This window comes from Uranotaenia lowii, chromosome 3 (genome assembly GCF_029784155.1).
Source record: "Uranotaenia lowii strain MFRU-FL chromosome 3, ASM2978415v1, whole genome shotgun sequence".
Classification (NCBI taxonomy): Eukaryota; Metazoa; Arthropoda; class Insecta; order Diptera; family Culicidae; genus Uranotaenia; species Uranotaenia lowii.
Window position 1 is genome coordinate 115,084,701 of NC_073693.1, and position 12,781 is coordinate 115,097,481.

The 12,781-nt window shown below is 32.0% G+C and overlaps 1 long non-coding RNA gene across 1 annotated transcript; it reads right to left on the reverse strand.

Annotated features, from left to right (window-relative positions):
- Window positions 1-929: 929 nt before the first annotated feature.
- LOC129750822 (uncharacterized) lies at window positions 930-3,207 on the reverse strand. The gene is made up of 3 exons (XR_008738503.1): window positions 3,094-3,207; window positions 2,641-3,019; window positions 930-1,187 (listed from the first exon to the last, which is right to left on the reverse strand). It is a non-coding gene; the product is annotated as an uncharacterized LOC129750822 (long non-coding RNA).
- Between the last annotated feature and the right edge of the window lie 9,574 nt (window positions 3,208-12,781).

Consider the following 12,781-nt stretch of genomic DNA (forward strand, 5'->3'; position numbering starts at 1 on the left):
GGAGAAGAAGGTGGACAAGGTGGCTGTACAAAATCTGATGGCAGGGGTTAAGCGTAAGGCCCGGCAATTCGGATTTGGAAAAGCGGAAGCCTAACTGAATATTTTTCCTGAATTTTATACACACTATTAATTTTTTGGTGTAAATTTATGTCAAATTAGATGCACAAAATTGAAGCATCATTTTTGACCTAAAATTACACTGGAGAAAACAGAAACGCTTGAAGCCGTATTTTTCCGGACATAAATTTAATGACATATTCGACCTAATATTATATCATCGATGATGTAAATTTATGTCTACTTAGATGCACAAAAAGAAAAAAAATCTTTTTAGAAATAAATTTAGATTTTTATGGACATAAAGCTGCGTTTTGTAAATTTTTGATGACATAAACGTTCGGAGACATAAATTTTAAGAGATAATTTTTATGCAAAGAGATAATTTTTGGTAAATTTTCACACTTTGCAAGAATACTTGTTATTAAACAAAATTTTAGTTTCAAACTATTGGAATCACAAGAAGCTTTAGTCAATTCCAATTATTTGGAAAAAATATCGTTCAATAACAAGTATTTTCACAAATTGTTAAAATATACCAAAATTAATATCTATGCCAAAATAAGATCTCTTAAAATTCATGTCTCCGAAAGCTTAATGTACGAAGCGAATGAATTTAGAATATTTGACTCTATTTTTATAACAATTGAAAAATTGCTTCTGTTGACTGGTGCTTTGTAAAAAAACAAATTCTCGAAGTAAATTTGTTTAGTTTTCAGCCTTCAAGTAGATACAATTTCGTAATCGGCAAAATAATGATAACAAAGTTCTGAACTGATACATACAAAGGACATGCTCTAGAAAATGAATAATTAATCAAGAATGCGATACATACTTTATATTTTTATCCTTACAATAAATATCAAATTTTCAAGACTTAATCCTTAAAACAAACCTTTTCCAAACTATTCAAACAACAGTTTTTCTTTTTAACTTAATTTCTACAATTTTCCATTTGGTTTTGAAAGATTCGCATTGCTACAAGTTGTGTTCCTTGAAACGTTACTTGGGGTAAGCACAAGGGATCGACTTAGTAGAAGGAGCATAGTTTTTCATAAACAAGCGCTGAACAAATCCTATCATTGTTCTTATTGAGCATACACTTCGATGTTCCAATCCTTTCCATGTATCTGCAATTAATCGAAAAAGAAAAAAGACTATTGAGACCGAAGGGTGAGCATTACTACCGAAAATATCCGGTTATTATTGATAGTAAGGTAGAAAATACTAGGTAGGGAAAATATTCGAGCCACGAAAATCTGATAGATTTTTGAATATTGGATCAACCCCCATAAGCAAACAGCCGATTTGATTCGGGGCCGTTCAAATATCACGTAACACAATTTTCGGCAATTTTCAACCCCCCCACCCCCTTACGTAACACAATCGTCAAAGATTTTTAATCCTAAATCCACAAAGCGTAACAAAATCTTACACACCCTCCCCCCCCTAAACGCGTTACCCTGGCCCCTTCTAAGAAAACGTCGAAAAAAAGAAAATATTTAAATGAAACGTCCAATTATACGGTAACAATTGACTTGATCTCAGTTGCCAAAAACGTAGGATCATCAAGCGTGTCCAATTCGGAAGCGTTCAATCAACGATTAAGATATACTAGGAATTTTATATTAATTATGGGGATGAATAAACCAATTGGTTCAAAATCCCAAAATATATGTTTATTTCTCGAAAAGTATTATTGATACCTTGAAAACTAAACTAGTGACTTTTTAGAACGATGGCAGGATTCAGAATATTGCTTGCATTTTTATAACTAAAAGTGAAGGTGACATACATAATGAAAATGTGTTTTGAAAATAGCCTTCATTTCTGAAATTTATTTATGTGATGTTCGATTCATATCGGTAGTGAATTTTGAATAGGGCGAATGCGGGTTTGAAGAAAGAAGACAAAATAAAATTTTTGCTGGAAGCTTATAAAGCTGTCATACTTTAAAAGCGTTTTTTTTTTCTTTAAACATTCGCCGTATTCAAAAATCAAAATTCGGTACAGATATGCCTTTATCTGAGCAAATTAGCCGAACGAAAAAAAGCTTATGATTTTTTAACAGTGTAAAGACAGATAAGGGGCCGTTCAGATACCACGTGGACAGAAAAATGAAATTTATGACACCCCCCTCCCCCTCCGTGGACAAGCGTGGACATTTGGCAAACCCCTACCCCCCTCCCCGGATGTCCACGTGGACAGATTTGAATTTTTTTTTTTCAAAAACACTACTTTTTGCCTATTTGTTATTGGAATGGCCGATTAAAAAAAAAAGAATTAGCTTTACCTGATATAACATATTTTTTAAATTTTTAAATTTCTTAATAATCATATTTATTACTTGCTTTCAAGTGGCTTTTGATTGTTTAAACTTGAACTGGAAAGCTTTGTAATTCTATGATTCAAACAGTAAGTATGTCCACGTGGACATGACGCAAACCCCTACCCCCCTCTTCGTGGACAAGCGTGGACATTTCCATACACCCCCCCTCCCCCTAAGTTGTCCACGTGGTATGTGAACGGCCCCTAAACGGATAACGAATGAAATAAAAAAGTTATTGTTATCAAAAAACTTACCACTACAGAATTATCGATGTGATGATGTGCACTGGGAATGCACTAGTCGAAGGCTGGCAACAAAACCTACATTCCAGTTTTAGTTGCACAATTTGTCGTACTTGCATAAGTCGTTCGTATTTCGAAGAGGTGTGTAGCCTTTGAACTTGTCGGTAGCACTTCTCAAATACCTTTTTTTCGGTTTGTACGATTGACGATAGAAGGTGGTGCTATCATGGAACGCTTCCGCTTGAGTGTGTGTGGTCCATGTGTTCCGATTCATCATAGGTATTGAAGGTTCGATGGAGAAGGCCTTCGTGATATCGACAGAACGGCCGCCTATGCAGTTTAGCTTAATTATGTTGTTGAAAAAATTGCTTTTTTCGGCGTTTTGGGTATTCTAAAAATCCAAATTGTTTACATTTCAGTTAACACAATGAAAATTCGAAAATATTGCTCTGAAAGATAACTCACCAGCATTCAGAAGTAAATTGACACGACGGTGTGGAATGTATACCATATGCCGTGCCGATCAAAAATTCCAATTTCCTTTAAAATTGGATCAGTTATCAATTCTTATTGAATCTGAAAATTTAAAACAAAGAATGAGATCATACCTTTTCAAATTTATACGTGACTTTTTACATGGCATAGAATGATTTTTGGCCATTTCCAAATTTATTCCAAAGAGATATAATAAACACTAAGATTATAACTTAACACTACGAATAGTATAAGAATAAAAAACATAAAAATACAACAATACAACCAACAGATAGGAAATTTAAAAATCTCCTTTGAGTTTATACCCGAATATTTTTCAAAACATTTCGGTATCTATTGTTGAAGGGGTCGAATGTGTCAAATGTTACCAAATCGAGTTTTTAGCTGAGCGAAATTAAACATTTGAAGAACATTTTGAAAAATTCATTCATATGAGATGGACATTTTGACTTCGTGTCATAAAATAAAAAAAAACAATAAAATATATTTACTGGGAGCTATCACACTCAAATGCGATCTCAATATACCAAAAAACAGCTATGTCAGCGTATTCGCCCTGTGCTAAAATTAATATCGATATTGAAAAAAAAAGCTAATTATAAACGTTACTCAACTTTTGCAAATATATCGATACAAAAATTTGAAATTATAGCATAAAATTTAATGCTTATCTAGTAATATTTTTGTTAAACATTTGAATAATAATAGCAAGGAGTAGATTTAGAGTCAATTGAAGATGAATATTTTCGAGTTATTGTTTTTCTCCAATAAAATTTATTGAAAATCATGCTATTAAATTAAATAAAATTTAAAAAAAAACCAAAACCTAATTTATAATGTTTGAGCCAATTTGAAAACTATCAGCCAAGATTTGATAGCAGAGTTGCCAGGTGTACTGATAAATATGCATTTGTCCTGATTTTCGGTAGACCTTGCTGAGTTTTTAAATTGTCCTGATTTTTCGTGATATAATTGAAATTAAAGTTAAATTATCAGGACATCGAACAAATCTGTATTAAAATTGTTTGATGGTTAATTGATAATAATGTTCGGTTTGGAAGATTTTTTATGATACTTTTCCATATAAACTGCGGGTCAGAAAAGATTCTGCTCGCCTTATTGCATATAATAAGGCGTCTACAGTATATGTATTTCGGGTATTTCGCCTGTATGCCTTTATTTATGCAATTCAAGCAGAATAGAAAGTGTTCTGAAAAATTCTGATTTTCCTGATTCCTGATTTTTTATGCTGCCCTGAATTTTTGAACAAAAAACCACCTGGCAACCTTGTTTGACAGTATATACTGTGGTACTGTGCTGTACTGTGGTACCATATGGGCTACAACGTAGGTCAGGCGCAGAGTACATGTACGAAAAAATAAGGTATAGCATTTCAATGCTTGCCCAGTTTGGTCGGGCCCTAACAACAGTTAATAATGATCAAGATTTTTTTTTTCATAAAATTTATGCTTTTGATATTCCAATTTTTAAATAATAATGTTTGACGAATTTCGATATTCATCTAGGTTTAAAGTGAACATTTTTCTCCAACATCTGAATGATATCAAGAATTTTTATTTGTTACTTGTATCCTACACAGATAATTGCAGCCCACCTGTGAATGTACTCAATCCATTGGATTAGAAAAAGTGATGTTTATTTATAAAAATCTTGAGTTACAAAACGAATTAAAAAATGGATAAAGTTAATCCGAAAATATATATAAAATTGAAAATGCTAGTTTGGAAGGTTTGGACTGACGGATTTGGTACAACTTTCTTCAAAAAGCAGATATGTGCAGAATTGACTGACAGGCGCAGGTTTGATGTATGAAATATTGAAAAATTCTCATTCCGATCTTTATTGAAGATTTTCACGAATTTCAAATTCGTCGGATAATCAATTGACCACGACAAACACCCAAAAAGTATAGTTGAAAAGGAAATATTTTCAATGAATTATCTTCTTTTATCTACTATATAACGATTAAGAATGGAATTGCATTGTAATATAAATTTTACAAAATGATGAAAATGTTTTATAGCTATATGATGTGCGAAGAACGATTGAAAATATGCAATCATTATCAATAGGAGAAACTTACATGCAGTACTGCTGCCGTATTTCGTCATTTTCGAAAATAACAATGATGAGGAATTCCTTTTTTCGTCATAAGAATCTTAAAAAAAAGAATGTAGCATGATTACATAAAACTTTTCAACCAAATATTTAATAACTTACTTTTTTTTGTTCCTCATTGTTTAAAAAGCTTCCAATAGAAAATCTCTCTTCATGCAGGTATTTAATATTGTTTTTTTTTCCGGAAATTCATCACTTTCATAATGTTAGAAATGTTATTAAATTTGTATTCGACTCTAAAATTCACTTGCCCTCATTCAGGATGGTTTAAGTGAAAATGTTTTCTTTCATCCACATCCACGAAACTGTTCTTGCATAGTGTACTTCACATAATCCTTGTTCACTTAATGAATATTTTGAAAAACATTCTAAAACAATGTTTGCAATGTCCGCTTCGAGGGAACGGTTATTATCAACATCTGATGTATTGCTACGCGCATGGAGTAATATTATGTGATGAATGATGTAAAATTAGATCATTTTTGTTTTATGTCAAAATTAATTTAGGTTTCTAAGCGTTTCTGGCTCGTGTAATTTTGAAAAATTTTTGGTGTGTACTTATTAAACTTGAAAAAGAAATTTAATTTGATTTTTTAAATAAACGATTTCACTGATTTACACGCGTTTTCCCTTGACCAAATTTTGACCGTATCACCCTTTAAAGACATATCGTCTTAATGTCTTCAAAAAAGTTCATTAATTGAAATACTCAAACACTTAGTTGAGTGATTTCATAAAAAGTTGTAATGTATCAAAAAATGTAAAAATAGTAGAATTCAAAACTTACTGATCTTATAACTTCTGAACGTCATATCATCAAAACTCTACGGGTGATAGACTCAATCAGACAAGAGATATCGAGTTCAGGACGTCAAAATCTTCCAACACAATGATTTGAACATATGAACCAAAAATGCTGTACATTTGTGTATCCAAATTGAAGGTTTTAAAACAATAGTTAAACAATTTTGAAGTTCGATGGTAATTTTGACTTCTAGGAAAGGTAGCACAAGTTTCGTTTTTATTTATTCTTTCCCGTTCTGTTAACTATGGAAATTTTGAGAAATTTCAAATTAATTTTTAACAAAATGGAAAATTAGTTTTTTTAAACCACAAGTCAAAACATTTCAACAAAGCAGTTAATTAAATTAAAAAAATCAATATAAAATACTCAAAAACGTTCCACGTTTAAATTTTCTGTAAATTTTGGTTTTTTTTATTGAAGCAATGTTTTTTTTGGAAATAAAACGTAAGCAACAATGCTTCAATAAAAAAAATTCACAACTCAATGATTTTTTTTTAAGTTTATCTAGCTTGTGTGGAAGTTTCATGAAAAAATATGCACTTTGAGGGAAATGGCATGGCAGCATATTAGAGCTGGAAGTTTGTGCGCTGCTCCGCATGATTTTATTCTTCTTTAACCCTCTACGGTCATGAGATCCAATCCCGTTCGATATGACCAGACCTATACCTGATCTTTGTTAGTTTGTATAGAGTTATTCTATAAAGCATTAATTCTAGATGGCAATGATCGAAAATATTTAGAATGTGTTGTTTAGGAAAGTATACTGGACAGAAAAAGCTTTCAGATAGAATCTGTGTTAAAAATACCTCAAAAATTTAGCTATAAATTTCTGGAATTATAAAAAATGATTCCTACTAACCTTGGAAACTTTTATTTTCAATGCTGATTTATTCATCAATCAACCTCAAAATTGATTAGTGCAATTTTCCATAGTTCAACTGAATAATTCTATTTAAAATTGATACCCTTTAATACTGATTAACATTTAACTGGATTCAAATTCAAGTTGTTCAGGTTTCATAAATATGTAAAAGTTTAAAATTTGTGATATAAAGAAACTTTGCTTTTATACTTTTGATGCTATTTCACCAAATTAACAGTTTATATTTTGTTTACAATAATGGCAAATTTCATTGATGAAGATTATTAGAAAATTGATTTTCTCGCAAGTGAGAAGGAAAACGGGGTAGGCTGTGGCCGTCGATGACGGTTGTGTTTTTTTTGGCAGGAAAATTTTGAAGACTCTCAAGCCATCCATTAAAAAGTTGAATTTGTGCCGTAAAGTTTTGAAGACTGTGGTGGCGGAAACGGGATAAACGAGGAATGGAAATCAAAACAAAAAAATAATCGACGGTACGGGAAAATTTGAACAATTGACGACGGGAAAATTGGGTGGAAAATCATATTTGTTCTGGAACCAAAACAAAACACCAAAATGATCATAAATTTTAACATCAATATAACTAAAATAAATGTATTTTATATCTCTCTGAGCTTAAGTTAGAAGGATCGATTCGCCATGGACTGCTTATTCAAAGCAAGGACTTGCCAGTCGAGGAACGAGAGGGAATACTATCCTGTGAAAGACTAACAACTATGGTGTAAGTTGTGCAAGGCACTTGGTAAGTGGTTTTTTTTTAATTTATTTGTGAAAATGCATAATCGAAGTTGTGAAATATTTTTTTTCCTTGGGATTCGAAAAGAGGTTTTCAATGTTTAGCATTTAAATAAAAGCTTGAATTTAAATGACTTTAATTCAATCGTAATGCGATTCGGATTGGATTCTTAAAATTTTCGGTTTAATGACAATCTTATCGGTTTGAAGTTCGGGGCCGTTGAGGAAGAATATCTTTTGGAATATACCTTTGCTGTTTGTTGGGAGCATAGATTGAGAGATTTTACCACTTTGAGCTGCAATGTCTTAACTTTTTCGCGTTTAATCAATTGAACTTTTTTCATTGCAGCGTTTGTTATGTTTTTATTTCCAATATGCTCTAATTATGAATTGATGAATAGAATTTTAATAAAATGAAGAATGCTATTTTTTCTCGGGAGCAATTGTTTCGATTTTTTTTATCTGTTTTGTATGTCCAAAACACACATTAAGACTGGTAAATCGATGGCAACTTTACAAAAATTTGTGTGTTGTGCTGAAGAGTTGATTGATTTGATCAATAGATGAATGGAGAATTAGATGGACGTGTTTGTGATGGATTCAAAGGTTGTTGAACAATCCATAGCTCGAGTTGAATTATGTATAATAGACAGTAGGTACTCGTTTTAGAGTGTGAAGTAGTCGTTTGTTAAACGCTTAAGATTTGGGGATGGTATTCGTGTACTTCATGAAAGAGCATATTTCCGATCATTCAGAATTTTCTTATTTTTACACCAGTTCAAGAAGCTTGAAGCAAATGGGAGGATTAATTTAAAATAATTGAACTGGGCATGTGACTGGCCAGTATATTCAATGGTATAGTTGAAATGTTTCGAGCTATTGAAATGCACTTTATCGATGTGAATATCTAAAACTGAAACTACAAACAAGAACAAGAACATGAATTTTTTTTAAATTTTCTTCCCTTTAGAAAAAAAAGAAACATCACTGTAACTTAGAATTTTTATGAAAGAATTTTTTTTAAGTAACGAGAGAAAAAGTGCATTTGAATGTGTAAAACACTATTAAATTTAAAATTTCGGAATCAACCTTAACTAGCAAATATACCATGAACGAATATAGATAAGCAAAAAAGGTAAAAATTAAATAAAGAGTTCGGTCTATACCTTGTTTAATCAGAATAAAAAAACAAGTTTTTATAACTAAAAACAGAATCTCGACAATTTCCTTTCAGAATGGATATCAACTCATGTTTTAAATATTCTTAACAAATATATTGAATTTGTGATTCGGACGCTAATGATTTGTTGAAAATTTCAAACTAAAATTAAAGTATCACGTTGCTAGGCATAATGATCATTTGATTATGAAAATTTTTTGACGTTTCTATCATTAAAATATGGTGTAGATTGAGAGAAAAAGTTATAGTGCTGGTTTTTGCGCCTCATTTATTTTTCTTTTTTTTTTCTTTCACAAAATATACAATTTGATTCATGAATTATGTTATATTATTTCGAAAATGTTAAATTTTTAATCAATGCTAAAATTACAGAGTAAAAGTAAAATACCATCGCAATAAGGATAATTTTTAGAGTTCAATAAATATTCAATAAAATATCAGACATGAGAAGTTTGCACGATTAAATTTCCAAGAAAGATGTATCGGAAATCATTCGAAAAACGAAGAAATGTGGTAATAATTCAGGGTTTCAGTTGAAAATGTCCATCAAATAATAGGATTGAAAAAATTAGATCGCACTGGTCAAAAGTGTGTCCTGATCTTATCCTTCCACCCACTTTCCAAAACAAAATTGTTTGCTAGGATGCAGAGGTAACCTCGGTCCTAAAGCGCCGTTATTGACGTCCAAAGAGAGAGCATCAGTTTTGTGCAGTGTGAATGAGTTGCTAGTCCCAAGCACCATCCATTTGACCTCTGAACAAAATTTATGGCCTCGGTCAATCACGGAGTAGCAACCATTGGCGATGTGGAATTCATTCTACTGAGCCACGCCTGCAATCATGGTTTTCGAAATGCATTTGTTTAAAAAAGAGTCATACAATAATGTCATTAATTTAATATTAAAAGAAACAAACTCGTTCAGTGAAAATCATTTTGTAATAATTGATAATGAAGCATTTCGGGTTCAATGATTCAGGTGGATGTGAGTAGTCAATCAAGCTAAGCTAAGCTAATAATGGCAAATTTCATTGATGAAGAATTTTGACAACAAAATTTCATATAGGCGTTTTGTTTCGTTAGATAAAATGATTGTTTTTAAGTTTAAGTATTTGTTCTGGAATTTTATATTTTACTAGCTGACACGGTGTGCTTTGCTACACCTTTCAAAAAAAAAAAAAAAAAATTGAAAAAGTTATTTGAATATTGATTTCAATTTTGTAGCATAATTTTATCAAAATTCAACAAAACTGAGTGCTGAAGCTGGAATTTCGAGATGCAATACAAACATGATTCCATCTTATTTACTGAAGCTTGATATCTAAACTAAAAAAATTAGATTCAGAATAAAGATTAAGAATACAATACAAAACTTTGTTAAGAAATCGTATTCAGAGTTAAGACTCGTTTATCTTTAGACAAAAAAAATTAGATTTTTTAAACGCAGTTTCAAATTTATTTGAAGATCGATAGTGTGAATTCGGGTAGAAAGTTTTGATTAAAAATTAAAGACTTAAATTCAGATTCGAATTTCAGAATCAAATGCATAAAGACTCGAAGTAATTATGTGTGTTATTGACAATGTTTAAATAGTGTTTAGTTTTCTACATTAACACGAGCTGCTTGGCAAGTGGTATCGCTCTTCTTAAAGCAGCAACATCACGCAACATGTGTTGACAATTGTTATAAATGCTCGTTTCGTGTTGCCGATTGAAATTAAACTGAACACTTCCATGAGGTATGGATAGAACAGCACGCAACAGATGAGCAGGAAACCATAGAACTTTTCTGGTTTTTGATTTTACCAGGTAGGTGTACCTAGTATCTAGTACGAAACTCCGTCAAAAGAAATCAGTTGATAAACACGATTGGAATTGAATGATAATGAGCTAGGGTACCTGCGTTTAAAATTTCAATTGGTTAATTTTTTTCTTGCATACAGTCCAAAGCTTATCGTTTTATGTGCACAGTGTATCGTTATTTTCGATTTTCTACAGATCTAGTAAACTCATAAGTCGGTAGATCATCTGCGGCGGTGGAGAAGATCTTAACCTTCCAAAGTCGTTCGGGTCAATATGACCCGAAGCGCACATTGAAATCATCATAACTCTTCTAAAAAAAATCGCAAAAATTTAATTTTAAAAATCTCCCTGGGGAATCACGAAATACACAATCTGTAGTACCAGGCAACTTCCTGTGACCACCGGAAGTGCTCCCTCAAAAAATTCCGTAATTAGGCTGTTCGGGTCTATATGACCCGAGACTTTGCGTACGTTCCCCTGGCCGCAAATATTGACCGATTTCGATGAATTTTAATTCATTGTATAGATAATTTATTCTAGTTTCTCAATATTGAAAAATTAAGTCGAAATATTTGACTCGATCACCAGTAGCTGATTCCGAATGAAAAAAGTCCCGAAAAAGAGCTCTTTTTAAGATGCTTATAACTTCTGACAGGTTTCGAATATTGCGCTGATTTTATAATATTTGAAATTGTCAAGAATAAATCTATCCATGGGTGTATAAATTTTTGGTGGCCCAAAGGAAGTTTTTGCCGCTATACCGGAACTTCCGGTAGAAAAAAATCCGACTTCAAAAACGATACCCAATTTTGGCTTTGCATTGCTGTATCTCGTTTACCAATCAACCGATTCTCTAAATTCAAATTTTAATTTTTTTTTTCGTTAACTTTATTACTGTTTTCATAGAACATACTTGGTTACTTAAAAATCTCAGTTCTTCAGTATAGTGTAATGAATCTCACTTTGTTTTTGCGATTTTTCAAACTTCCCCTCGAGTTGGTAGGCTTACGGGATTTTGTTAGCGTGATTTCTCCAAAATTTGAACCCTAATTGGCCATTTTTTATATACCTAGAGATTCATTAGAGTCTCCTCTTTCGATGGACATACTTTTTGTGAAGTGTTTCGAAAATTTGTAGCAACGTTTTTCGAATTTACTGAAAGCTTTCAGATTTCAACCAGTTTGGCCGACATTTTCAGCAGGCTGGTGTACAAATCTCCCACCCCTCACGTAGCCGCGGGAGAAACAAATCCTTTAGCTCTCTTTTTGTCGCTCACTAAATCTACCAACCAGCAGCAGGAGGAACTGCCGTCCCGCCGCGTGGATTAATTTTTTTTCTTTGCTATTTGTTAGCTATGGTGCGTGGTTTGTTGATTGATTGCGTTGATGCTGATAACGTAATGAATGTTTTATTATTGTAGGTATTGCTTGAATCTTTGTTGAAGTTTTATATTATACTAGCTGACCCGGTGTGTTTTGCTACACCTTCTAAAAATTGTGTGAAAATAATTTTACTATAAATAAACTTTCGATATCTTTACAATGAGAGCCTTCACATCAAATTATTATTGGAATACATAGAAGATTTGATCTGAAATTGTTTTTCAATAATTGTTTTAAATTTGACATTAATAACTCGTTTTAAGTTTCCTTCCTCCCCTGCAAAATAGAAACATTTTTTGTACTCAAATACGTCGGATAAGTTCTCAAGTTATACAAAAATTGTGTGGAACACCTTTTCCTCTCTCTTATTCCCCACTGGTAAGTGAAATGGTTTTCTTTTAATAACCATAGAATCATTTCTTGTATCCCTTATACTCTCCCTTGTAAAATTTGGTTAAATTTATTTGATGAGCTCAAGAATTTTATCAAAACAAACGTATGAAATCTTTCTTCTCTTTCCTCTCCCGTTAGGGGAACCGAATCATCTTGGCATTTTTTTTGTATTTAAATACTCTTTCCAATTTGTTACCATCTGCCAGATTAGCTCTCGTGTTATTAAAAAAATGTATGGGAGCCCTTCTCCATTCCTATCGAATCAGTGAAAGGGGGAAGAAGCCAACCATCATAGAAAAAAAAATCTACTCAAATACCCCCTGCTATGCTATTTGAATAATAAGC